The sequence below is a fragment of the Tympanuchus pallidicinctus genome, unplaced genomic scaffold (assembly GCF_026119805.1).
Source record: "Tympanuchus pallidicinctus isolate F22 unplaced genomic scaffold, pur_lepc_1.0 scaffold1, whole genome shotgun sequence".
Taxonomy (NCBI): domain Eukaryota; kingdom Metazoa; phylum Chordata; class Aves; order Galliformes; family Phasianidae; genus Tympanuchus; species Tympanuchus pallidicinctus.
Window position 1 is genome coordinate 3858388 of NW_026294618.1, and position 27454 is coordinate 3885841.

General features: G+C 47.7%; 1 protein-coding gene across 3 annotated transcripts in view; it reads left to right on the top strand.

Annotated features, from left to right (window-relative positions):
- XKR6 (XK related 6) overlaps nt 1-27454 on the top strand; it is a 433654-nt gene that overhangs the window by 248204 nt on the left and 157996 nt on the right. The window contains exon 1 of one of the 3 annotated variants that reach the window (XR_008208848.1): nt 10478-10873. The exons of the other annotated variants lie outside the window; for them this stretch is intronic. The gene's annotated coding sequence lies outside the window, so the exon portion shown is untranslated. Of the gene's footprint in view, nt 1-10477; nt 10874-27454 lie in introns of those variants that run through there. 3 annotated transcript variants of the gene reach the window in all.

A 27454-nucleotide genomic window follows, 5' to 3' on the forward strand; every position in this document is an offset into this window, starting at 1 on the left:
GTCTCTGTTTCTGGTGAGGATTGTTCTGTGTGTTCCTGGCGTGCCGAGATCTCATCTGGTCCCCTGGCACGAACATTTTCTTCACTGCTTTGCTTTTCTCTGGTGTTTCTCCACGCACAGCTGGGTAACACTGCAGCTGGGAAGCGAGATGGAGCAGGGAGAGCTGGAAGCTGACGATTCCAGACTACCACCCTCACAGTGCTCTGGTCTAGGCAAGCTGTACTGGAGTGCAGTAAGGACTCCAAAAGCCATAAATCATGTATGTGAACTTTTCTGAAGAATAAACTGGAGAAAAACCTCATTCTCTCCTCTCTTTCTCCTTTGCCCACTTTTCTTCTGTTTTAATCCCAACTGTCTGTCACCACATGCCCATGCCATCCCAGCTCTCTTGTTCATCCTTTTGCTTCTCCCCTTTGCCTCTCTCTGTCCTATTCCAGTTTCCCACAAGCACTGTAGGGAAATAACTGCTCATTTCTGCAATTGGACATTTGTAAGTTTCTTAAATGAATAATGCTATTTCTTTGAATTAAACTGAGAGCATCCTCTTTATTTTTTCTTGTGAAGCAATTGTTTACCTTACAGATATGGAATGTATAAGTTCCTATAAATTCTTGAATTAGGAGAACCCCTTATTCATATTTGAATGGCAATGAACACCACTGCTCATGGCTAACGTTGGCTCAGCATGCAGAGCCACAGTGTTTGTGTGGATCCACCTCTTCTGGATGCAAAAGGAGCAGCTATAATTTCCTTCCCTGAGTTAAGGTACAAGGATTAGAAAGGTTGAGTCCAGATGAGTCTGCAAAGAGATAAAGGGAAGCAGTGCTGGGGGATGTTGAGGTGCTCCATCCCATGGAGAAACAAGAGCTGGAGAAAAGGCAGCAGAGGAGAGGAGAGAAGGAAGGAAGAACTACAGATTATCGCAGGTGGGAAGGGACTCGGCAGGATCATCAGATCCAACTCCCAGCTCCACGCAGGGCCTCTCACAGTGCAAACCCTTTGTTTGAGAGCACTGTCCAAATGCTCCCTCAGCTCAGGCAGGCTCAGTGCCATTGCATTGCCATTGGGGAGCCAAGAGAGGTGTGGTGAGCAGCAGGCCCTCCCCACAGCCCTCCTCTCTGCTCACACTCCCTATAAGTAGCAGGATGCCAGCGCTGCCCTCAGCAGCACCCAGCTCCTCTCCTCCAGCTCTCTCCAGCCTCGCTCACACCCCAGCTCGCCTCCAGCCATGAGGTTCCTCTGCCTCGTCTTCGCTGTCCTCCTGCTGGTCTCCCTGGCCGCCCCAGGTAAGAGGGCACTGCATTAGGAGAGAATCCAGAGGGCAACGGGAGAGCGGAGGGATGAGGGTTGGGGCTGCTGGGGCTCCATTTTCCTTAGGGCACAGGACAGTGGGACACGCAGGCAGCACCTTGAGCCCCAAACACCCTGTGCTTCCCCTCGCAGGCTATGGGCAGGTCCTGAAGTACTGCCCGAAGATCGGCTACTGCTCCAGCAAGTGCTCCAAGGCAGAGGTCTGGGCCCGCTCCTCCGACTGCAAGGTGCACTGCTGCCTGCCTGCCAGCCAGAAGTGGAAATAGGGGCTGAGGAGGAGCCCCTGGGGGAGAGGAGGCGCTGCGGTGGCTTTGGGAGCAGCTTCTCCATGCCCTGAGCCGCGTGTCATCCCCTCTGCTCAATAAAGAGAAAGAGAACAAAAAGATTCCTGTGTGTGTGCTGTGGTTGCTTGTTGTTGACCCCAGGCAGAGTATTAGTGTGGTTCCCTGAGCACACCCCAAAGACCCGTTAGCATCCTTTCTTGTTAGCATCCTTTCTCAGCGGTGGTTTTGCACACAATTGATAACAAAAGGGCTGAATGCATGGAGTTTTCCTCCCTGGGAGCAGCAGGAGAAGAACGGATTGCATCTCAGTCCAAAGCACGGGGACATGGAGCTGTCAGGCTGAGTGCAGTCTGTACTCATAGCAAAGCAATGACCCCTCAGGGCTTCTTCCAGTTCTCACCTCCCAACAAGGAGGAGATTGAAGGCTCCCAGATCTCCCGTTTCTCTCTTTAGTGGCACATAGAAGTCTCAGTGCCTCAGACACTTCCTTCTTCTTGCACGTGGAGATCAGCTGCCATTAAAAATGAGTTTGATGTGCATCACTTCTCATCCATCTCTGCTGGGGTTCATCAGCAGGTTTATGAGCCAGCCTGGGTATAAGGAAGAAGTTATTTTCCATAAGGGCGATGAGGCACCGGCACAGGTTGACAGAGAGGCGGTGGTGCCCCATCCCTGCAGACAGCCAAGGTCAGGCTGGATGGGCTGTGAGCGCTGATGGAGCTGTGGGTGTCCCTGCTCAGTGCAGGGAATGGGACAGATGGCCTTCAAGGGTCCCTTCTAACTCAGACCATCCTATGCCTCTATAATTTCTCATTTAATATCCATGGAGTGGCTTTTCTTTTTCTGGCCATATCCTGCCCTTCGTCTCTTCACTAAGCTTCCTGCTCTGACATGTTTGAAATAAAATGCTTATTTGGGGAGCCTTCTTTGCTTTTGTCAGGCACAATTTATTACCTTTTCTGTTTTCTGCATTTGGACACAGTTTCAACTTCTTCCTTTTAACAACCTTCCTCATCCCACTGTTTTACTGTGACCTTTTCTTTCTGCTCTTTCTCAGGGTTTTTATTTTAATAGGTGTCATACATTCTCTCTGAATCTCCAACACAGTGGCCTTAAATTGTTCCCGCAGTGCTTGCAAATAATCTATTTGCAAAGGTTTAACTCCTTTAGCTGTCCCTTTTGTCCTCTTTTCAACCTCCCCCCCTTTTTTATCTAGCTCTCTTATCACAATTAAGCACAGAAATAGTGGCCTTTCCGTGTGGCTTGAGCCCATAACTGCTCTTTCCTCCCTGCAAACACAGAAAGACTGTGCAGCAGTAATTTATCAGTGCTGACTTTCTAAGGCATAAATATTCATCTAATAATGGCTGAAATTTTAAACAAAGAGGACATATCACTGGAACAGGTTGCCCAAGGAGGCTGTGGATGCCCCATCCCTGCAGGCATTCAAGGCCAGGCTGGATGTGGCTGTGGGCAGCCTGGGCTGCTGGTTGGTGACCTGCACACTCAGGGGGTTGGAACTGGATGAGCATTATGAGCCTATTCAGCCCAAGCCATTCTATGATTCTGTGGTACTCGCATTCTGTTGCTCTTTGTGATGCTCTGATTTTTCTTTATAGGCTGGTCACCCTTTTCAGCAGCGCTGCGCCCAATCAGCCTACTCAAATAGCAAGCAGAAATTGGAGGCCCCAGTATTTCTTCTCTTTTTGGACTGTGTATGGCAAATCCTTCATCAATTTCCTTGCTCTTTTGAATTCAATGAACACTTCCTTATTACACTCTTTGAGCACGCCTATGCTTCACAATTTGGGACTTTCCTGGGAAACAACGAAAACGAAAGGTTGGTGAGATTGCTTGCTCTGAACCCCTTAAATATCAGGTTGTGTCTGGTAAAAATGCTGCCTCATGAGGTTTAGCAACATGCTAGTTTTTGGCAGGGGTCACACTGGACTTTCTGAGTACCATTTAACTTGTTAGCACAGTATCTTTGCAGTGATGCAGCCTTATCTATGGTAAATTCTCTAAGCCCCAGACATTCTTTATTCTGCATGAGCAAGACCTTTTCCTCCTTTATCCTGGCCAATAGGTGGATGATCTGTGCACTACACCATCTGTTGAAACTTTCTCTGACCTATGTGTGATGCCCAAGGAGGCTGTGGATGCCCCATCCCTGCAGGCATTCAAGGCCAGGCTGGATGTGGCTCTGGGCAGCCTGAGCTGCTGGTTGGTGACCTGCACACAGCAGGGGGTTGGAACTGGATGAGCATTGTGGGCCTTTGCAACCCCCTCTGAAGGAATGGACAGGTGTTGGAATGGCTGCACAGGGCAGTGATGGATCGTCATCCCTGGAGGTGCTCAAGAATTGTGCAGATGTTGTATTGAGGGACGTGGTTTGGTGGGGAAATACTGGTGGTAGGTGGATGGTTGGAATGGATGATCTTGGAGGTCTGTCCCAAACTTGGTAATTCTGTGGTTCTATTCTATGATATTTTAATGGGGTTTTCCTACTTCAACATCCGTGGTCCCACAATTGCATTGCAGTCACAGTGTCGATTTGGGCTGCCATGCCTTTCATCCATGCCAACACTAATTCACCTCTGGGCGTAATGGACTCCCAGTCATGGTCTGAGCACAGTTTCTGAAATCTCTGTGTCAGATCCCAACCCCAGCAAGAACGAGTCAGGTCTCCCACTGCACACCATCACACCCAAAGCACACAACAGGTAATGCACCATCAAGACGACGCTGTACAATGTGTGATGCTAACGTGGGTTACTATTTCAGATGTTTATTAATGGCCTTCCTTTCAAGAGACTGGTTGATCTTTTGTTCCCATCAGCTCTTGGCTTGCCCTCAGAGGGATCCATTGAGAGCCTCCTGGAAGCTATTTGCAGAGGGGCATTTTGTTGCCCTTTTGGGAAGACCACAGAGACAGCACTTTGGTGGCCAAAATGTTGCAATTACCATCCAGTGTCCCTTGGTCTCTGCTCCTTGCTTTTTTCTCCTGAGGACACATCAGTAACATCTGCAGGGCAGTAATAATGTGGAGAGCTCTCCTTCTCCTAACAGTGGAAATTTGGAATCAGCTATTGGTATCAGAAACTTTCTTTGGCTGCAGAGTGCATTTTGAAGGCTGGAGATGCAGCAGAGCTAGAGACACTTCTTCAAAAACCCATTTTGCAGCTCATTCACTTTCACAGGGCTTTTTGCTTTCTTCATGTTATTATATTTTTCTCGGGGAATAATGGCAAAGAAACAGAGAAGGGTTCATTGCTGTTGTGGTTTGGGGTTTCCTCTTGCGTGTTTGGTCATTTCAGCCCTGTATGGCTGTGTCACCTCAATGTCAGCACACGGTTCTTTCGGGCTTTTCCCTTTGTTTTCAGAACCTGTTGTCTGGGGCCAAGGGAAGCTCGGCAAACCACTGCTCCTTACTGGCTGCCAGGTGAGCAGGATGGGAGCAGCTCACAACGGCACACCGTGCACCAGTGCTGGAGCCTTTTGCTGTGTATGAGGGGCCCCATTGCTGATAACTTGTTCTACTTTCTGGAGGATTGGACAGCACTGTTGTCTGTCCCACGGGGCAATCAGGAGTTGATCCTTTTTGGCACAAAGCATCTCACCCTCTGATACTGCTCCTTAGGCCCCTCTGGATGCAGAACATGCAGCAGGTTTATTGTGAGATAGAGGGGTGGGGATGGGGGCACTGAAGAGCTGTGCAGCTTTTCTCCTGTTATTGGTGATCCCCGAGGGGCCACAGGATACTTGGCCTCTGGTGATGGATATGGACATGCAGCTGTGGCCCGTGGGCACTTGGTCATGGATTGCATTGATGAGTCCCCTGCTTTGTCCTGTGCCAGAGGCAGCTGCAGGATGTGAAACCTTGGTGCCTGCACTGGGTGAGGATGCTCTAGAGGCAGCCCAGCAGTGGGATTTTGGGGGTGCAGAGACGGCTGTTCACCCCAGCCTCTGCCTCTTTGGTGGGACCAAGATCCTTGGGCCAAGGGCTGAGTGGGACTGAAGGGGCCCTGGGAGCTGTTGTGTCTTCTCTAACTAAATTGTGATGGAGGAAAATGTAATAGCAGGCAATCCATTCAACTACTCCACGCTCTGCTTCAAAGCAGGGCTCCCAAAACTTCTTCCCACCCAGTGTGTCATTTTGCAGTCCCACCTTAGCTACCTGAGGTGTGTTATGCAGGGATGCTGCAGAGCCCCTCCTGGTGCACCTACCCAGAGGTGCATGAACCACACAGCACACAGAAATCACATCAACTCGTATTTATTTCAAAGCAAAAAAACACCATCTGTCACTCAACGAACACAGCGCTGGGAGCTCCTCTGCCAGAGCCTCTCCTGCTCCACTGCTGGATCTGCTGGCCATCATTTTCCCTTTTTGGGAGGGGGAAGGCAGCAGTACATCTTCTTGCAGGACTGGTGGAACGTCCACTCATCCTTTTTGTTGCATGCGGAGGCGCAGTACCCTTTGCAGGTGCCCTTGTGCTGCCCATAGCCTGTGGTGGGAGAGATGGAGACAGGAGATAACATGCAGGAGAGCAGAGCCCAAAAGTCAGGAGTTATCATCTCCTTGCTGGCTCATAACACTGTGCTCATGTAGGGTAGGATGAGTGCTTTCTTTCCCCGTTGACCCTCCTGGACACTGGGCACTCAGCTCTACGCTGGTCTGAAGCAGAAGGGAGCAGAGGGTAGAAAGGAGGTGAGCTGCAGTGCCAGCACCATCACCTTCTGCCCAACTGCTGGAGGGGAAAGAGAGGAGGCACAGGGTGCTGTGGTCAGAGGATGGAAGGGAAAGGAAAGGAAAGGAAGGGCTGAGGCTATAGCACGGAAAGGAGAAGATCAGGAGGTGCTTCCACTACATCCCTCGTGACTACGTGCCACTAAAACTCAGGGACCCAAGGGAAGCATTTGGGGGTGGTTCTGCTAGAGGCTGTGCACCCACCCGCACCCTCAGAGCCTGGGGACGGTGTTGCTGGCTTACCTGGGGTGGCCAAGGAAAAGAGAAGGAGCACAGCAAAGAGCACGCAGAGCAGCTTCATGTCTGGAGGAGAGCGGAGATCTCAGCACACTCAGAGCAAAGCAGGTCTGGCACGGCTACAGTGGGCAGCTCTGGAGACCCTGGGTTTTATAGAGGGATTCCTGATATGAGCGGCATGGCAGGAGGAGGAACGCCACCAAAGCCATCTCCAAAGAGGCAGTGTTTGCTTTCTGGTGTGTGCAATGTCACCCCGACCTGCTGCACCCACTGCCAAAGGTGCCTGGCGCCTGGGGCCATGCTCCAGTGGGCTTCACCTCCCAGCCCCAGCCTGGACATGTGGGTGTGATGCCCCTCCTCCAGATGCACCCGTGGGCACCCAGCGCCCTGCTCTGTAAGGCTGGGGCATCTGATCTGTGGATATTAGGAAACATTTCTTCTCCTACAGAGCGGTGATGCATTGGCACAGCTGCCCGGGGAGGTGGTGGGGTCACCGTCCCTGGTGGGGTTCGATGTGGGGCTGTGGCACTGAGGGATGTGGTCAGTGGGCACGGTGGGGGTGGGCTGGGGTTGCACCTTTTCCAGCTGTAATGATTCTGTGATGCTATGATCACATCCATCACGGAGAATTGTTTTCAGGTTGCATTCATCCCTGCTCTGGCAAGGAGGTTCCTCGGGGGTCTTTCCCAACCTAGTGCTCCACAGCAATAGCCTGAGAGATGTTTAGATGGTTTTGTCTGAATGTCTCCCAAAAGGCTGATTAAATGAGATAAGCAGGTATCTAAATGAAGCTAAGAAAATGGAATCACACACTGTATCTGGTCAGAAATCTGTTGTGAGTCCAGCACTATACTGCCTAAGGATTGTTGTGGTCATCTGTAGAATCTATTGAATATATTCATAGATAAGAAGTTGAAAGGGACTTCAAAGCATTGAAGGACAGAATTAGCAATCCCATGGATCTTTTTGTGCCTAAGAAATAATAAAACAAATACAGGGAAAGCTACCTTCTCTGTTCAAACAAGAGCAATTAGCTGGAGAATGCAAAACAAGGAACCTACAAAAAATATATATATATCAGATTCCAATGGGTCATAGGCAGAAACAAAACAAAGGAGCAATGTCATCGTGCTGGGAGGACAGAACCAACTGTCCCACATGGATAAACAACAGGAGCTGGGTTTGTAAAAGGCATCCAGCCAGTCCACGTGCCATAGTTCATTTCAGCAGGATAAGAGCTGAAGGTTGTTGAGAAAATGGCAGGAGGTTGAGTAGATAGGGCCTGTAAGAGAAGACTGAAGCCAATAGAAAGGTGAAGGCCAGGCTGGACAGGGCTCTGAGCACTCATGGAGCTGTGGGTATCCCTGTTCAGTGCAGGGAGTGGGAGAGATGGCCTTAAAGGGTCTCTTCCAACTCACACAATTCCTCAACTCTACAGTTCTATGACAAGTGCATGGGAAAGAGGGCAGGGACGTTTGTTTTCAATCAATAAAACTCTCCAGCCTGCAGTAACATGAAATCTGGGGACTTCTTCAAGAAGGATTGGTATCTAACTTTTGAGTATGCATTTAACTTTGTGAGTTCTTTAATTGTTTCATATGCTCGGTGTGAAAGAGGGCTTTTTTGAGGTAATTTCCTAATAAATGCATGCTTTACCATTACATCCTACCCAGCTTTTGAGTCATAAAATACTGGAGAACTGGTTGGTTTGTGGGGCAGGGATAATGAATAAAATGTCTGCAAATAGCAAGCTCACCCATGCGCTGGGTAAAGGAGTTAGCCCCAATGCTCATCAGTGGGGTGAGGAGCAGCAGAAGGGGTCACATGGAATAGGAGGTTTGCTAAAGTAGAGCTGTGTTGGTTCCTGTGACACTGGGGATGGACACACAGGCCCCAGGTCCTTCCCAAGCCAAGGTTGCTCACAGCAAGTCCTCTCTCACTGCAGCCAGCCTCTCATGGAGATGCGTCCAAACAATAGGGAGAGTTATCAGCACATCGTGGCCGTGGCTCAGCTCTGCTGCATCTCTGCCAGAGGCTGAGAAAGGCCCAAGCCCTGTGATATCAATCTCATTCTTCCCACAGATGTCCATCAGGTCCCTCTGACCCATCCCTGGAGGCATTCAAGGCCAGGCTGGATGTGGCTCTGGGCAGCCTGGGCGACCCTGCAATAGCAGGGGGTTGAAACCTAGGATCATGGTCCTTTTCAACCCAGGCCATTCTGTGATTCTACGATTCTGTGACGCGTCGATCCCCCCAGTCCTGCTGCTGACAGTCCCTATTTCCTCATGCTCTCTTCGGAGGCAGCGTGTTGAAATGGTGCCCTGATATTGAGCAACTGGACCCGGGGAAGGAGGAGGCTGCCAGCACACCTGGATGCATGCGGGAAGTTCTGGTGCTCGTTCCACAGCTGTGCGCCCGGCCACAAACAGCACAATCTTGGATGGATTCCCATGCCTCCCTAGCATCCTCCGCTCGGCAGGGGAACGCTCTATAAATACTGGCAGCCACAGCTTCACTCCATACCACCTCTTCCTGTTGAGACCTCTGCAGCTCCTCTCTCTTCAGCCTCGCTCAGACCCCAGCTCACCTCCAGCCATGAGGTTCCTCTACCTCATCTTCTCCGTCTTCCTGCTGATCTCCCTGGCCACCCCAGGTAAGAGGGCAAATGGGGCAAGATGAGCTGATACAAACTGAGATTTGTTCATTTGAAGTGATTTAAACTCTCAAAAATATACATATCACCATGGGAGGTGATTGCTATCACCGGGTCAGGTACATCAGCAATAGGGCTGTGAAATAAGGACTAGCTCAGGCAGATTTGAGTGAGAATAACTTCTGTATTCAGTCTGGGAGTGAGCCCAGGACAGACCATTTCTCAGTAAGTGTACAAATGTGGATAAACCTGTTGGGAGCTACGAGAGGTTCATGGTACCAGAGAATACTCATTCAAATTGATTTCTGTATCAAGGAGCAGTCCTGGGCGTATCTGATTTACTGATGTGGCACAGCTGTAGTTGTTAATGATTCTTTCTGTGACTTTGGTCCTTCTACAGAAGGCAAAAGGTGACTTTGGGCTAAGATTCCCCGAGGCCTTAGGAGCCCCATTCAGATTTCACTCCTCATCCACATCTGCACCATCAGCTGGCCCTGTAGTCACCAGCGGCAGGGAGAGGGAGCTGCAGTTCGTTTCTTAAGCCTGTGTTCTTCAAGTTTCCTTCCAACTTCTCTGCTTGGGCAGTCATCCCTCTGAGCAGCGCCTGTGCCTGGAGGTGGGACTGGAGGCAGCACCTTGAGCCCCAAACACCCTGTGCTTCCCCTCGCAGGCTATGGGCAGGTCCTGAAGTACTGCCCGAAGATCGGCTACTGCTCCAGCAAGTGCTCCAAGGCAGAGGTCTGGGCCCGCTCCTCCGACTGCAAGGTGCACTGCTGCCTGCCTGCCAGCCAGAAGTGGAAATAGGGGCTGAGGAGGAGCCCCTGGGGGAGAGGAGGCGCTGCGGTGGCTTTGGGAGCAGCTTCTCCATGCTCTGAGCCGCGTGTCATCCCCTCTGCTCAATAAAGAGAACAAAAAGATTCCTGTGTGTGTGCTGTGGTTGCTTGTGTCCCTGTGATTCCACGCAGAGCGTTAGAAGGGTATTCCAAACTCAACCCAAATGATGACAGCCACAGCCACTGGGAATGGTCAGCCAATGGTTTGGAGAGACCTCAGTGTGTGTGGTTTAACTCTCCCTAAATGAAAATCTTCTGGTCTATGAGATGAATGACTCTCCCAGTTCCACAGACTGCGTTGAACAGATGTCTGTCATCTGTCAAAGGACTGTAGACACCCAGAGCATCAAGATTCAAGTGTACTCATTTCAAAATCAATCCTACTCTGAATGAATAGCAAATGCTCCTGTAAGTCCTGCTCCCCAGGGCAGATAAACCCAACCTGCTCCCAGGCAGTGCTGGAGGGAATGGTACAAGGCAGTGCCAGCATTGTTCGGTTTGAAAGGTTCAGTCCCTGCCAGGGAGCACAGCTTACAGCCACTGCTCGGGTTCAGTTGCTCCTCAGGGTGGAGGTGCTGTGGCTGCTATTTCTTTGCTTCTCTGCAAGAAGAAAGAAGGGAGCTTATAAGCAGGAGGAGGACTGACAATTTACACTGCTATTACTATTAGTAATAGGAGAAGGGGGGGATAGATTTAAACTGAAAGAGGAGAGATTTAGGTGAGATGTTAGGAAGAAATCCTTTGCTCAGAGGGCGGTGATGCCCTGGCACTGCTGCCCAGAGCTGTGGGTGCCCCATCCCTGGAGGTGCCATGGATGGGCCCTGGGCAGCCTGAGCTGGAGGCACCCAGCCCACGGCAGGGGTTGGGGCTGGATGGGCTTTAAGGTCCCTTCCAACCCAAGCCATCCTATGAAGTGACATGTAAATCACAAGCTGATGTAGATGTAAATGCTAGGATTTCTTTTCACTTTATAGTGATAGAGATTCTAAGTAAGCAATAGAAGCAATGCTTTTGATCATCTCTGCACTTATTTCTTTGCTATATTCTACTCACTTATGTTTAAAACCCAACATTCAGAGGGTTTAGGAGAATAAGAAACTAGGACTGACTTGCTGATTAATTTATCTGCAGAGTGTGGCTTCCATATCCCTTGGACATATTGATGAGTAGGAGACACCTGGGGAATGGTGCTGGCTATCTGCATTCAGGCAAGTGAATTAAGCCACAGCTGATTAGCTTCAACTAGTGATCTTGCTTTCAGATAGAATCATAGAGTGGCTTGGGTTGGAAGGAAACGTACAGATCATGCAGTTGCAACTCTGTGCCGTGGGCAGGGACTCAGTATATGAGAGCCAAGCACTGACAGTAAAGAAGTGGGAGTGGTTGGAGTGTTAGCTAAATTAGAGATACACAAAGATCTTCTGCAGGAAAGTTATTTCAGCTTTATAACACCTTTCTTATCCACTGCCACGCTACTCTGCATCCAAGTAGAGGATTTATGTCCTGACATACTGTTGAGAATGCATATGGTGGCACTGGCCCATGGACTACCAGTCCTCCTCCAGAAGGGCACTCATCCTTGTCATTCTGACACTCTCCATCACAGCCAAGCCACGGCCCCACAGCCAGGGGCTGACTGTGCCAGCACTGCTCTGAAGGAGTCTGCACAGCCCCACCTCACAGAACCACTGACAAATGGGTGCAGAGTGGGTGCCTCATTGTCAGATGGCCACTGGGTTGGAGTGACATAATATCCCACTGTGTAGCAAACAATATGTCCTTGGACAACAGCAGAGTCACGCTCCTCCTTAACACTATCCTTTCTGTCAAGGAATGTGTATAAATATCAGCATTTCCAGCCTTATTTCTAGAAACGGATTCAGGCTCTCCCTGCAAGGCTGCATCCCAGTCCTGCTGTGGTCCTGGTGGCTGTCCAGTCATGAAGATCATCTACGTTGTGTTTGTTGTTTTTCTAATGGCCCTGATGGCCACCCCAGGTAAGGCGACAATATAAATATAAATGAATAAACCACAGAGGAATAAAGGCAAAAAAAAACACCCCAAACCCCCAGACTTTTCCAGGAAAGCAGGCGTGGGTAGGGATATTCTGTAGAGATTTTCTTGACCAGGGTCCATTCCTAAATATCAATTTGGAGGTGGATGTTTATGGAGATTGTTTTCTGTGCGGAGGTGGAGTTTCTGTTCCAAGAGACCACGATAAGACAACAGATGCAGACTTAACCCTCTTCCTTTCTTTTCTACAGGAAAAAGCCAGTCAAAAAAGTGCTGCGGTAGGTGTTGTTCCAGGATGTGCACTAAAAGAGAGAAGGAGGAGCATACTGAAGACTGTAGGAGCCCTTATTGCTGCCTGACACACAGGAAAAAGAAGTAGAGCAGAGACTTTTGGTGATGGGACAAAGAGGGAAACGGTGATGTTTGCAGTAATTCCTTCCCGTTTCGTGGCAATGAAGATTGGTCCTCTCATTAAAAAGAGCAGCTCTTACTCTGAAGCATGTTATGCTGTTTATTGTCTTCCAAAAACTCGTGTGCAGGGCATCAGGATAGATGGGGTAAGTCCTATCAGATAAATCCATGTTTGTAAGTGGAGATATGGTCAAACACAGGAACTGCATTTTCCCATATCAGCCCCATCACGACAGGAGTCATACTTGAGCTCCTCAGCAGTCTGTTCATGTGAGGTTGTGCTGAAAGCTCTGGTGTCCAGGCTTGTAGGTGGCCCATAAGCCATCTTTGGCTTGTAGGACCAAAGACTGCTACATAAGTTTCTCTTCTTCTGGCCTAGACAATCTGAATCAACAGCTGAGACACGATCCTATGAAGGTGACAGTTTCTGTTCCCAAAGACCTTTCCAATTTCTTCAGAAAATGTCTTCAATATATAAGAAAGTTTATGGGCTTCTGAGATTTTGTAGCTCCAACTCTCACACCTTTGCATGGCCAATACATTGGAAACCAACTCTGCAAAAGATCTGTATCCCATGATGCTTCCTCCCATTCTTCCTCCACTGTTTGTCGATAGAGATAACAAGAGTCTTATGAAGGGCTATTAACTACTGAACAAACTGCTGTTCCAGTACAGCAGCAAATTCCTGTTAAAGCCTTTGTTCTGGACTGCAGTAGAGCCTTGATCCTGTACTCTCTGTACAGATGAGCAAAGCTCTCACCCATTAAATGGTACAAGAACAGGACTGGAATGAGGGTATGGAATAGCTGCTACCACATTGTGAAATGCCCTGTGCTGTGCTGGGGAATTGAGCAAGAGAAGAGAGATACAATCTGCCACATCTCAGACAGCAGACTGAACCCAGTCAGGGATGGGGAAGTGTGAAAACGGTGCTTCACCTCCTGTATCTACACACTGCCACCTCAATGAAGTGTTGTCCCTGAATGGACTTCACTTTCTCTCATCAGCAGTCTTGTGTCATTAGCCCCTGCGTTCTCCAGATTAGGGTGTCCCTCTTTGCATGAAGGAGGAAACAGCTCATGGCATTCCTGCTGAATCAGAAGGAAACTCTTCCCAAGAAGACAGTGTGGGGAACTTTCTTGCCAGCTGCTCATCCTTGGCCAAGGCAGTAACAATGCTAGCATATCATCATTTCTTTTTTGCCTTCATTTCTTCTTAGTCTGCATTCCTGTGGCAGTGGTGATCACTTTGAGGAAGGGAGGAACATCGCTCAGGATGCTGGGAGTGGGAATCAGGCCTGCTGCATGCACCCAGCTTGCTGGTGCTTGCTTCCAGCATGCCAAAATGTACAGCAGACAATGATAATCTTTTAGCAACCATGGAGACATCCTGGATCAACAAAGCCTATTGTAGATCTAACTTGGGTGCAGGTGTTAGCAATGCTCTTCCTCCTTGTCTGAGATGCATGAAGTCAGAAATACCCAAAGATGCTTACAAAGGCAATTTGCAAGCAATTTCCAGCTTGGCCAGTGTTGGTGCAAAGCATCCCAGCAGCCTTCATCACGTCCTGACCACCAGCAGGCCATGTGTGAGGCCAACCACAGCCACTGCTTGCTCCTCAGGCTTTCATGTTGATCATTGCTGAGGCTATAGCATCTATTTGCCTGGGAGAACTTAGGAACAATCTCTTGCAAGAAGTTATTTGGTTCAGGTTGGATATTAGGAACAACTTCTTGTCTGAAAGCACTGACACAGGCTGATCAGGGAGGTGGTGGACTCATGTTCCTGGAGGTGTTAAAAAAACCTTGGGGATGTGGCACTGAGGGACATCAGTGGGAAATATGGGTGGTAGGTGGATGGTTGGACTTGGTGATTTCAGAGATCCTTTCCAACCTAACTATTCTAGGATTTGGGATGTAGAATGGGAAAGAGGCCACAAGAGCTGAGCTGCCTTGTTTCTCTAAGACTGGTAAACTCACAGAAATGGAGTTGGGGAAATTCGGCGGAAGATTTTGTATTTACTTTCTATTTGGGTCATTCAGTAGATTTCCATAGGCTGCAAATGTTATCTTCATCATCAGAGGGTGGTGGGCATGGCACAGGGCTCCCAGGGCTCCCAGGGCCTCAGGTGCCAGAGCTCAGGGAGCATTGGGATGCTGCTCTGAGCCATAGGGTTTGGGTTTGGGTGGTGCTGTATGGGGACAGGGGTTGCCTCCATGATCCATGTGGGTCCCTTCCAACTGTGGATGTCCTATGATTCTATGAAATGTTGCAGCAGCAACCTTAGATGCTGGGTCTGCAAGCTAAGAGGAACTTGGATCACACACAACCAGGAGCCAAACCCCAACTCTTCTCCCAGGAGGAGGCAGGAGTGATAATTCCTCACAAGCAGATTCCAAGACTAGCAAAACACCAAGAGCAGGGCCAGAGACGTGGATTTAACAGCCCTCTGCAGCTTTTGGGCTCTGTGTCCCATGGGCTGTGGCAGCTGCAGTGTCAGAGTCAAGGTAGGACACGTACCTAAAGCTCGGAGTCCAGCCAGCTGGCGAGGAGGAAGATTTGGGGAAGGCTGCCATCTTTTGGATGACTGCAAAATAACGGAGCCTGCTCAGGAAACGCAGCTCACGATCCCGAGTTGATGCCCCAGCCTTCTTTTTGGAAGTACTGATGTGGGCGATTGAAGATGCTCTTGCTCTTCTCTTGCCTCCCACAGACTGATCCAGAGCTTTATTTTAGGGCAAATAGGATACGACTAGAAAAAGATACGGGGCTCCCTATGCTTGCAGCTAGGTGGTCTCACTGCCTCCCTTCACTCTTCCACCAAAATCTTCCAGCAGGCTGCAATTGCTGCACGGTCTCTCAGCCCCTGGTATGGAAGCTGTGACACCAGTCACCTTGGTTCTACACTCCTCTGATAAGTTGCCCCCTGGGTCCTTTCCATCACTCTCTCTCATCAAAAAGCCTTACAAAGTCCCAGCTGCTCCATGGCCTCAAATGCGTCAGAGCACCTGCCCTCCTGGCGGCCCACTTTCCTGCAGATTAAACATTTGTCTAATGGCCATAAGCTGCTTAAATATGTCTTGGGCAAAGCCCCTTATGAACTCTCCCAGAACGAATGGATCCCTGCTGGGACCACTGCCATGCCCCCACGCTGATGTGTTTCTTAGGGATTGTGTCATGTTTTCTCTCCATTTTGTACATCCAGTCTGCTTATCTGTTTTCCATGGGCAGGAAGGAGGGAAGGATTTGCTGCATCGTGGACAAGGGAGATGACCTGCAAGGTGTCATGCCCATATGGCCAGACATCCCTTTCCCATCTTTCCCTGTCTCTTCTATATATCATATCATAGAATCACAGTATCATAGAATTATAGAATCATAGAGTCATAGAATCATAGAATGGTTTGGGTTGGAAGGGACCTCAAGGATCATGAAGCTCCAACCCCCCACCACATGCAGGGCCACCAACCTGCACATTTCACAGCAGCCCAGGCTGCCCAGGGCCCCATCCAAGCTGGCCTTGAACACCTCCAGGGATGGACGGGGCATCACAGCCTCTCTGGGCAGCTGTTCCAGCACCTCACCGCTCTCATAGCAAAGAACTTCCCCGTGATAACCAACCTAAATATTCTTCCTTCAACTTAAAGCCATTTCCCCTTGTCCTGCTGTTATCTATTATTTCAAAGAGTTGAAGAGTATATCTCAATGTAAGCATCTTTTTCGGATCCCACATTGCCTTCATCTAGTAAACTAACACCCAAATGTTTTGCCCTGTCAGTGCATGAGTATACTTCATAATTTTTTTGCTTAGATTCTTGGGCAAAGAAATATCTGACAAATCACACAACGTATCTGACAAAATATCCATTCCTTCCAAGATTTTACACCTCCACAAGTTTGGCAGCTCTACATCTCCATTGCTTGACCTCTCCTGCCATCTCAGACCATGCCAAGATCTTCAGCCCAGCCTCTCAACAGCATCAAATGCAAATAAAATGAGAGTGCCCCCATCCCAAATCCTTAAAGCAGTTAGTTTGGCAGAATCAAGCTGACAGATGCTAGGAATGTCTGGCCAAGCCAGTAAGTGTTGGGATTTTTTACTAAACTTGTTAGCTTGATGACTTTAACCTGTTTCCCAAACATTGTCCCCATTTGCATGACATAGACCACTCCCCCTCTTGTGCATCCCTGCTTTTTTAGCTACAGTGAAGCCAAATGCTGCCCCTAAGATCTAAACAATGATACATCTCACCATGCTCTGACTATCCAGCAAATTAATAATGGAAAAGATCCAGTGCAGAACCGAGAGCGCTGAAAACAAAGCAAGGAATTCAAGTAACAATCCATGCTCTAAAATCAAGGAGATTCATGCAGGGCTTATGCTATTAGTGCAGAACAACGGGACGTGCACATCATGTGATGCTAAGCTATGGCTCCTAAGCCGTGGCTCCTTGAGGATTAGAAAAGGAGAGTGTGTGCTAGGGGGGAAGGGGTTGGAATGGAGGAACAGGGAATAGCTTAGGATTGTTGGGTTTTAGAGTATCATGGGGGCTGGTGGCTGTGATCGCCTTTGGGAGAGCGAGGCCTGGTAGGAAGGAAGCAACCATGAGCGGCACAGAAAGGTGAAAATGAGGGTTATAGCAAGGTGATGCTATTGGCAGGAAATGTATTCTGCTTTTCAGCTAGGATGTGAGGCTCCCCCCTCTTCTGCAGGGAGTTCCAGGGGGTTGCACTCTACCAAATAGTAGTGGTGGGGCTCAGCCCCTCGGCTTCCATCACTCATCGCACTGCAAGGGCTGGGCAAGAGCAGGTAAGGCTGGAGGACAAAGCACAGTCACCTAAAGAAGAGGTTAAGAAGGCAAGGATGGCCAGCAAACACAGGAGGATACAGTGGAAGGGATTCCAGGGGCCATCACTTGGCAGCAGGTAGGGAAACAAGAGTAAGGGAAAGGCTGGAGGCAATAGCACTGGGTGGTGAAATACAAGAATAAGGAGAGAAAGTTAGAACATTAATACAAGCTAAGCTGGATCTGGAACTTTAGACTTAAGACTTAGACCTGATGTGGGAAATAAGAGCAAGGCAGAAGAGAGCAAGGGAAACATAACTCTTTACTAATGCATTGGAGGTGCATTTACAGATGCATTGGAGGTGAAAAATGAGACCAAAGACCAGAAAAGGGGAGGTCTGGGTAATCAAGGATATGTGATGTCTTCATAAACGTCTTAGGACTTTGCACACAGAAGGTTCAGGTAGATGCTTGAGATGGAGAAAAATGGGAGGACGGATGAGCATGACTCGGACTGGCTGCCATTGGGTTCACAGCTCAGCCTCCATGTCCTGCTTGGAGGGGGCTTTCAGGCCTCCTGGCCGTATACTGGAGACAGATCTCCTTTTGGAGGGCTACATCCAGCCTGCTAAAAACAAAGCAAACCCAAAAAACACGGCCATGCTGCTAACCCTGAGATCATTTGGAGCACGTTCCTGGTCCCATGCATGCTTTTAAATTCTCAGCCTGCAAAACAGGGCGGTCCTTGCAGATGCTCTATGGGGAATGGTTCCTGATTTATGCTAGCTTCTCAGCTTCCCAGAGTGGTCTGGGTCACTGCTTTCTGGCCGTGGCTGAAACTGGCTTTTTAGCACTGTGAATGACTGTCTGTGTCCAGAACTGTTTAATTTCTAGCTATTGATGGCAGCTCGAGGGAATTTAGCTTCAAGTACAGTCAAGCAGAACAGCGGCTATGAGGCGTTATGACCAGGACAGGAGGTCCTGAAGGGCCAAATATATGGTCAGAAGGACCGTATAGCAAAGGCTTGTGTTGTCCACGTCAGCTCATAAAACACGAGGTAAAACTGTAACTCCAGCAAAGAAAAGAAACCTCCTTCCTGCTGTAAAAGTGAAAAATCTGCAATGGAGTAATTACTCCAGCCCTGACTACCCAGTCAGAAAGCATCAGGCACTTCTGAGCAGCGCTGAGTGAGGGGCTGATGGAGATGGCTGGCATTTCATTCCAGCTTCCTTACACTTGAGCAATACACTCTAGGGGCTCTTGCTTTACTCACTTTTACGGCTCCTTGCACTCAAGGCCGCTGCAGCATGGGTGTGAAGAGAAGCTAAATGCTTTTCTTTGTGAGACATTGTGCTTATAACCAACATTTTTAACTTCCCCTTGAATAATGGTTCCTCCTGTTGCTTCTGCTACTTTCACTGTGAAATGAAATTGCAGGCCAAATGATGCTCTGGATCATTGAATTTCTTCTTGTCCATACATTTTCCTTGAAAGATTAGCTGGGTGCACTCCTCATCTTCCATATTCAGGTCTCAGGTGTTGTTGGCTCTTGCGAAGAACTTTCTTCTTGTATATGAGTAATAGTTGTGCTCTTTTCCCAGACATACCTGAGATCTTCATCCAGCATGTATTGAGTATATCATAGAGGACATCCACCTCCAATCCAGGGCACTGGAAAAGCCTGAAGAACAGCACAAATACACTTTTAATGAAGACAGATCTAGATTTTGAGGACTTAATAATGGTAGTGAGGCACTGAGAGAGGTGGTGGGGCTCCATCCCTGCAGGCAGGCAAGGTCTCAGACGAGCTCTGAGCACTGATGGAGCTGTGGGTTTCCCTGTTCAGTGCAGGGAGTGGGATAGATGGCCTTTAAGGGTCTCTTGCAACTCAAATGATTCTATGATTCTACTTACTAATGGAAAAATAACTAATATTTCAATTCTAGCATGCTATGTGAGATGTAAGCCCTGAGTATCACTTGGCAATCGGTGAAGACAAAGTTCAGCAGAGGTATAGGAAATTAGAAGTCCCACGGCTGTCTATGGCCAATTTATGGACTTCACTGACAAAAAGGTTACTGAGTCACCTGGATAATTGCATGACCATGAACATTTCTAGCTCTGCATAGAAAGATCTTGTAATAAAGGTAATCAAATCTCATGCTTCAGAGCATAAGTGGATCTTCTGCAGCAGCTAGGAAAGAAGTTTTCCAGCCATGCACCCAGAACTGAGCCATTAGCTTGGAGTGCTGTGGAGGTAACCTCTGAAGCCTCAGGTTTTGGCCATCGCCGGAGGCAGGAAGCAGGATTTGATGAGCCAGTGATCTAACTGGCTATGGCAATTCCTGTGCAAGACCCGGGGAGATCACGAAAGGCGAAGTGTGCGATTAGTGTGCTACAGTGAGCCATTTTGCTGCCACATTTGGAGATACACGCAGTTCAGGAGATAGCCTGAACATCAAAAGGTAGTCTGAAGCATCAAGAAAGGACCAGAGGGCACATATGCAATGGAGTCTGAAATATCCTTAGAGACTGCAGGTGGCACTTGGCCCAGTTCAAGAATGAGGATGGTGGTTGGATGAGCTCCTCAGTGAAAAGCTGTATCACTGAAACTCCCTCCTAGGACAAGCCATTGGGATTCACGTGAATGAAGAAGCACAACACCATGGTGGGAGTCATGCTGGGAGTCAAAAACCAGGGAGCCAAAAAGTGTATTTCTGGAGCTCACTCTTATAGCTTTGAAGACCTATCGCAACTAAAATCCTCTAACATTTCCACTGTATGTGAGGGAAAAGGAAAATAAAGTGACGCAGCAATAGGAAAACTCCTTGGCATCTCAGTGTCAACAAGGCACTGCAGAGCTGGGAAGTTTGGAGATAAGAAGACGGCATAGGCAAGGAGCATCTCGGAGAAAATGACATTATTCAGCCATGTGAAGGACATCCAGACCAAAACACCCACTGTGTCAGGTTCAGGGGATGCTCAATTAGTGCTCTTCGAACCTAAAAGTCGGAGATTGCAGGATCAAAGCTCAGTATCAGGAGGCTGCTGAAGCCTATAACTCCTGTGGGTCAGGAGACACTGGAGCAGAAATGGATGTTTCCCAGCAAACCGACAGCTGTGAAATATTCTACTGAAAACCACGGCCAGGAAACTGCTCCCATCTGATACACAGTAATTTTGCACAGTGGCGAAGGTTTTCACACATAGCAGTAACGAGTGATTTTGGAAGGCAAATAGCTGAAAGAGCAGTTGCACCTGAAAATGGAGGTATCACCTCCGGTCATGATTGCAGCTCCCTGATGTAGCGGGGTCAACAGGATCCAAGCATGGGATTTCCATTGGGAGACCAACTGCCAGACTGTTACATTGCCTTCACACTGCTGAATGCTCTCAGATTCACATTTTGCAAAGCACTGGGTTAATGTATACATGGCTGTAGAGAAAATAAGTTTTAAGCATGCAGTGCTGGCAGGCAACTTTGATATTCACCAATGTTTTGTGGTCCTAGGGCCCATACAGCCTATTCAGCCCAATAACCTACCCTTAGTGCTGGTTTATTTGCTGACATATCAAAGCCCCACTGAAAGAAAAAGGGATGGGTCCTGGAAAATGGTTGGGAAACCACAGATTATTCAATAATGACTTCTGAATGATGATTATGAGAGTGAACTTGATAAAGGAGGCTTTAGAAAGATCCATCTTATTCCAGTGGGAGAGAAGGGAAGATCTTGAGAACATCAAGTCTCAAGACCTTGCACTCTTCTCTGGGCAGCCTGATCTGGTGATTTAGTGGCTGGCAACTGCGTCCACATCATGGGGTTGGAACTGGATGACCTCTGAGGTCCCTTCTACGATTTGAGAGGTTGGTCCACGGCAGACACCAGGAATGAGCTGGGTAGGAGAGCATGCGACCTCCATTTCCCAGTGTTGATGCCCCAAGGGGAGCGTGTGACAGAGTTTTCACACTCTGCTTCTGAGATCCAAGCTCTAGTTCACATGTTCTGAATGGAAAAACCAGAGGCAATGCAGCCTCTATCCTCCATCAATACAAATCCAGAGGGTGGAAGCCCAGAGGCCAACGCACAGCCTGAACAAGGATGGATTGTGGGCACCCTGGGATTGAATGCACTGAGATCTCTCCTGAAGTGTTACTCACATTCCCCAAGAGAAACACGGGGCAATGGATGGAATCTGCTGTGTGTGCGAGTCCCAGATGTGCCATGACACCACCACAGTTCCCAAGCAGCAAGATTTTGCTTTGCCACAGCCCAGCTGCCGTATTGCACCAAGACCTGGCAGCACAGGAGTTTGCTCGTGCGAGTAGAACCTGTGGCTTCTCTTTGGAATATTAATTAATGAGTAGCTAGCATAAAAGGCACGCCGATCTTTCCAGTACCTTGCAAAGCAGTGGGGGGTGATTATTTATATTGTGATGCCCTTCATCACAAAGGAAGCACTTACTCTAACAGAGCTTTCTTGTTGGGATGTTCTGACCCATCTCAAGCAGCACAACTCTTACTGTTCGGATCTATGATTTAAGTCTCTCTTTATATCTAAGAGGAATAGGAATTCTTGCTTCTCTTTAAGGGAAATACCCAAGGGGCTGAGAAGTGTCTAGGCAAGGCTGTGCTGCTGGACTAACAAGGAAATAAAGAACTTTTTGGGTCAAGGTAGGTCTCACTCAACAGGCCCTGTTTGGCTGTCCATTCCTGGATGGTTGCGCCATTGGATTTATTGCAAGCACAGTGATCTGTAAGATTTAGATCAAGAGTTATTGTTTGCTGCTGTTTCAGCTTCTTTTTTTTTTTTTTTTTTTTTTTTTCATTCTGCCCTAAAAATGCCAGAGCTTGTTATCCTCTTAGAGATTCAACCTGAGCATTTGTGCTGCAGAATCCCCCGTGCCCCTTTCTATCCGCCTAGCAAGCAGACAACTGAATTCCTCACTCTTCTCTTTGATGGGTCCTTTCTCTCCTCCTGCTTTGCTTGACATCCTCAGCTTTCCTTCTGTATTGCACTGAGCAGAGCAGGAGGCTGGTTTTCCAAAGAGGATGAAGCAAGAAGCACTTCATGGGAGTCGCTCACATTGTCCAAAGACCAAGCACAACCTTTGTGGCTCTCACACTCAGGCAACCCAAGAAACAAGACCCAAAGTGTCACCCAACCAAAGCATTCAGTGATGCTGGGGGCCAGTTCTACCTCTGAGCACAGCTTTGCTAGTCTGCATTCTTCTTGCCTAGCTTCAGCCATAGAGCAGACTTCTTGTGCATTGCTCTGCACTCACCACAGTCAGCAGAAAGAGGACAGACACCTCCAGAATCAGTTTTTCTCCTCGCAAGGTGTATGTCTACACCTGGGAGAAGAACTGCTTTCTAGATGTGCTGGCATCCTCCATAAGTCCTATGGAAGGATTCTGAAGGACCAGCTTAAACGCATCATCTAGCTCTCAGATAGCTAAAACAAGGTGAAGCAGAATCCCATGCCCAGCTTAGTATTTAGGAGCTATGTGGGAAGAATGAATGATACGAGAGCCTTCATGCTTTTCCCATTGCTTTATTAAGGAATCTTCACGCTTATTTATTTCTTCCTTCCAGTCTCTTTAAATGCCACTGAAGCTGCTGTCATTGTAAATCACAGTCATCAGAACTGCCTTTCAAAACAGAACTTCTAACTAAGAAGAAAAGATGTCAGTGTGAAGCAAACACCAGTGGACTGTATATTGCAGAGACGTGGGGTCTGCTCCAACCTCATCTCACAGCAAGTCAAAGTGAAGAACCTGTAGCATGCATCCTACTGGGATAATTGCACACTGAGAGCAGGTGAACTTGTTCAAACCAAGAATTCACATAATATTTTCTCATATGATCCTTATCCCTGCTAATTTCTCACTTTCTGGCCTTGTTCAAGCCAGTGAATTCCTTGAATCTGTTGCCCTTTGCTTGTAATAGGCTCTTCTTGCTAGATCTCATTCTGAAAGAGGTGGTGAAATTGGCTTCTACTCACCCTTCTCAGGTCCTCCAGGACTTTGCAGTCTGTGCTGCACTGCTGGTTTTCTGTGTCCTTATCTTCTCTCTCACTCCCAGTGAATCCTTCATCTCTGGGCCAATTTCTGCTTGACCTAGATGTCCTATTAATGTCTTCTCCTTGTAAAGGCTGCAGATGAGAGGCAATCTGAAGGGTCCCTGCTGGTTGCTCTGTGTGGCCACTACACAATACGGCCAATTCTGTGTATGAGCTTGCCTGCTGCACTGCCCCTCTGCCATGCTGCTCTTTTACTACTAGGCAGTGTTTTCCAATGGAGGGGTGATCACAGAAAAAAGAATCTGCCACATAAAGAGTCATTGGTTACATGCTCTTCAATTAATAAACAAAGCAAACCAAAAAATAATCCATACCAGAATGTAATACATAATAGTATAACATTACCTAATTCTCTCTTAAAGTGAATTTTTTGTTTAAAAACATACAACAGCACATGTATGCACCATACATCCTCAGAGGGCTTCACAGTCACTAATGGGTGCTTGTATCACAAACAACCTGTGAGATGAGTTTGCTGGCCCTTGGTAGGAATCTCCAGGCTTGGTCTTTTCTGCTTCATTATGAAATAGGAGCAAGGTTGGTTTCTTTCCCAAGATCAAGAGAATATGCTTCTCTCATGGCTACGAAACAAAGTCCTGTTTATTTCCTGCCACAGGATCTCACTCACCGCTGGTACTTCAGGAACAGGTCTATAAACAGAGCAACTAACTCTGCTTGGCAAGGGTAAATTCCCTCCATCAGTGCATCAGTGCTGGGTGAGGGTGGCCTGCCAAACCCACTGACGTGACATAAGATTCAGGAATGGTTTGGGAGCATAATAAATGAATCCCCCCTTGAGTCGACTGTGTGTTCCTTGGATCTCTCAAGCAATCAAAATAAACCCCGTGGATTACTTGAGACAAATGTCTGTCTGCACAACAAATCACCACAGATTGCTCATGACAGTCAAATGAGACGTCCTTTCAGAGCATCACCCAGCCATTCGCACAGCTCTGGACCACGAGATAAAGCTGGAGTTGGGAAAGCTGAAAACCACACCAACTATTTGGGGTCTTGTTTCATAGAGTGAGGACAAATGGCTTCAAACATGCATGGCAACGCCTGCTCCTATGGGGCAGCTTGGCCAAACATTTGCTACAAGGCATTAGAGCTTTTCCATTGCCTTTAACATTTCAGGTTACTAAGGGATTATATCTATAGACTGGGGTAATCCCTGAATATTTAGAAAATACATGCACGACTCTCCAAACATCAGACATCTGCCCCATGTGCTGCACATCTGCCATTCCCATGGATTTCTGAACAATTTCCTTTAATGAGCAGGTTTATTTTGATGGAAATCTACAAATGAGAAAAGCTCCCGTTGCCTCCACGGTTGTGTCGAGTCTGCAGTTTTACGGCTCAACATTTGTATAAAAGACAAAATATGCAGTCAGTCTCTTTGGACATCACAAAAACACGCATAAATGCACAAAGATAAATAGGTCCAACACACGCATGCAGACACACAAACACGCTGAACTCGACTTTGCTAAAAATCTGGCTCTGAAACAAATGTATACTTTTTAAATTAGCATTTTTTAAAGACACTGACTGCATTTTGAGTGCAAAGAACTTATTATTTTGTAGGCGTTTTCAGCAGCACAATACCAACCCCCGTTTTTAACTGTTGACTAATTACCAGTAGATCTTAATTACATGGTGTGTGGAGGCACTAATAAGTTTACGAATCTGCCAACAACACTAAACACATATGTCTTTTCAAGCATTAGCCTCCCTCTCCTTTTTAAAATCCTTTCTCTTTTCCTCCCTTCAATTTGGCAGCAGAAGACACCGGGAAAGACTGTAATTGCAGCTGATTAGAAAGAGAGCATCTAAACATCCTCACTTGGAGAAGAACGGCTCAAACCACGAGAGGAACGGAAAGAAGTGAATGGAGGAGAAGTCAGAAGAGTGAGAAAAGTCACCTTTGGGGTGGTTTGCTCTCGCTTTCCATGCAAGGTCCATTCAGGTGTGGGCATGCTTTACTTGTGCTTATCCACCTAGCAAGTTGCAATTGGTGGAAACCAGTAGGAATGGGAAAAGTGCAGAAGGAGGTGCTAGTTCTGTCCCTGTTGAGAACAGGACCACAGAACAGCTCTTCTGCACACCCAACAGTACCAGGACCTTCCTCTGGCCTCATTGGCTTTTATGAACCAGTCCACAAAATCAGATACTCTGCAGTCTGAAAACACTCTTGTAAAAAGTCAGGTTGGATATTAGGAAACATTTCTCCCCAGAAAAAGTGGTGATGCAGTGGCACAGCTGCCCAGGGAGGTGGTAGGGTCACCATCCATAGAGGTGTTCAGATGTGGCACTGAGGGACGCGGGCAGTGGGCATGGTGGGGTGGGCTGGGGTTGGGCTGGGGCACCGCAGAGGTCTTTCCCAACCTGAATGGTTCTCTAATGCAGATTCTGATCAAGTTTGCAAAAACACTCAGCTCTCCACTGAAGTTGAGCACTGCAGCTGGACTCTCACACTTCCCCAAATACCTTTCAGATCTGGGTCCCACAAAGGCGCCCACTCATGCCGACACTTGTAAAAGCCTGGAGGGGCTGAGAAAAACTGTGAGCCAGACTATGAAAGAAATGTTCATTTAATAACTGGAGCTACATACCTTACGATAAACCTACTAACCTCACAGTGTTTTGTCATGTAGAGTTCTGAGTTCTTCACAAACTTCATGACCACACCATCACATATGAACCTCTGCTGATGCATCCTGCTCCCTGACACGCGCTCTGTTGCTATCCCAGGTAAGGCTGCAGTCTTGTACTGGTGTAAAGAGTTCAGGAGCGTAGAAATAGGAGGGGGAACGGCTGTTTACAAGGGTGGATAACGATAGGATAAGGGGGAATGGTTTGAAACTAAGACAGGAGAGGTTTATGTTGGATCTTAGGAGGAAGATTTTCCCCCAGAGGGTGGTGAGGCACTGGCACAGGTTGCCCAAGGAGGCTGTGGATGCCCCATCCCTGCAGGCATTCAAGGCCAGGCTGGATGTGGCTCTGGGCAGCCTGGGCTGCTGGTTGGTGACCTGCACACAGCAGGGACTGGAACTGGATGAGCACTGTGCTGCTTTTCAACCCAGGCCATTCTATGTTCTGTATGAAGATCCCATGCAGTTGCGCATGGTTCTTCCATCCCAAACCACAGAGTTGATCACTGAACACCATGTCGATTATTTAACAAGAACAGAAATTAATCTTCCACTTACAAAAGCAAATGGCACAAAATAATGAAGAATGTGCAGGCTCTTGAGAAAAACGGTGGTGACAATTTTGACTGGGCTCATACCACTGAAGTATTTTCCATGGAATCGCTAGCTAAACTTGAATGTTACGACTGCACAGATGAGAGCAGGTGTTCCCTTCCCATATCCATACCTCGAAATGCAGAAGGGCATTTCCATCTGGGATGATTCAATGTTTATTTTCACATGGCGAAGGAGAGGAGATTATTGTCATCTGCATTGATGAAGGAGGTAGTTGTCACCTTCCCATTTTTCCTTATCGAATCTTTGTTAGCAAATAGCATGTCTTGAGTAAAATGAGAGTAGGGGATAATTTATATGGTGCCACACTTGGCAATGAAATTACAAAAGTGAATCAACATGAAAGCTGAATAATTTTTTGTCTCAGCAATTTAGATAATTATGGACAAGGCAAGCATTAGTTTTGCTGTAGAAAACAGACCAAGTTACTCCAGTATCTTAGGGCAAAACTTCAGTTCCTTAATTAACAGATTCGGAAATATTGTTTCTGCTGGCAGATGGAAGAAATGATAGGAGCATTTGCCAAAGTTAGAGACGTTGGTGATGTGCCCATGTTAGAAAGCACAGTGTGTGCCTGAACTGAGACTTCAGAATAGCACTACTTAATTGTTAGACACTGTGTGGAATAGCCACATGATCATTTTTGTTATAAAAGTGAGACCTTAAGCATCCATTTGAAACCTGGGCAAATCTCATCTGTCCCCTGAGATATTAAATGACCTGCACACAGTCAAATTAATTTAAAGCACTAAAATCATAGAAAGGGAAATGGTGATGCCATCTTGTTACTTCTGCTGCTGTTGAGAAGAAGCTGATCTTAC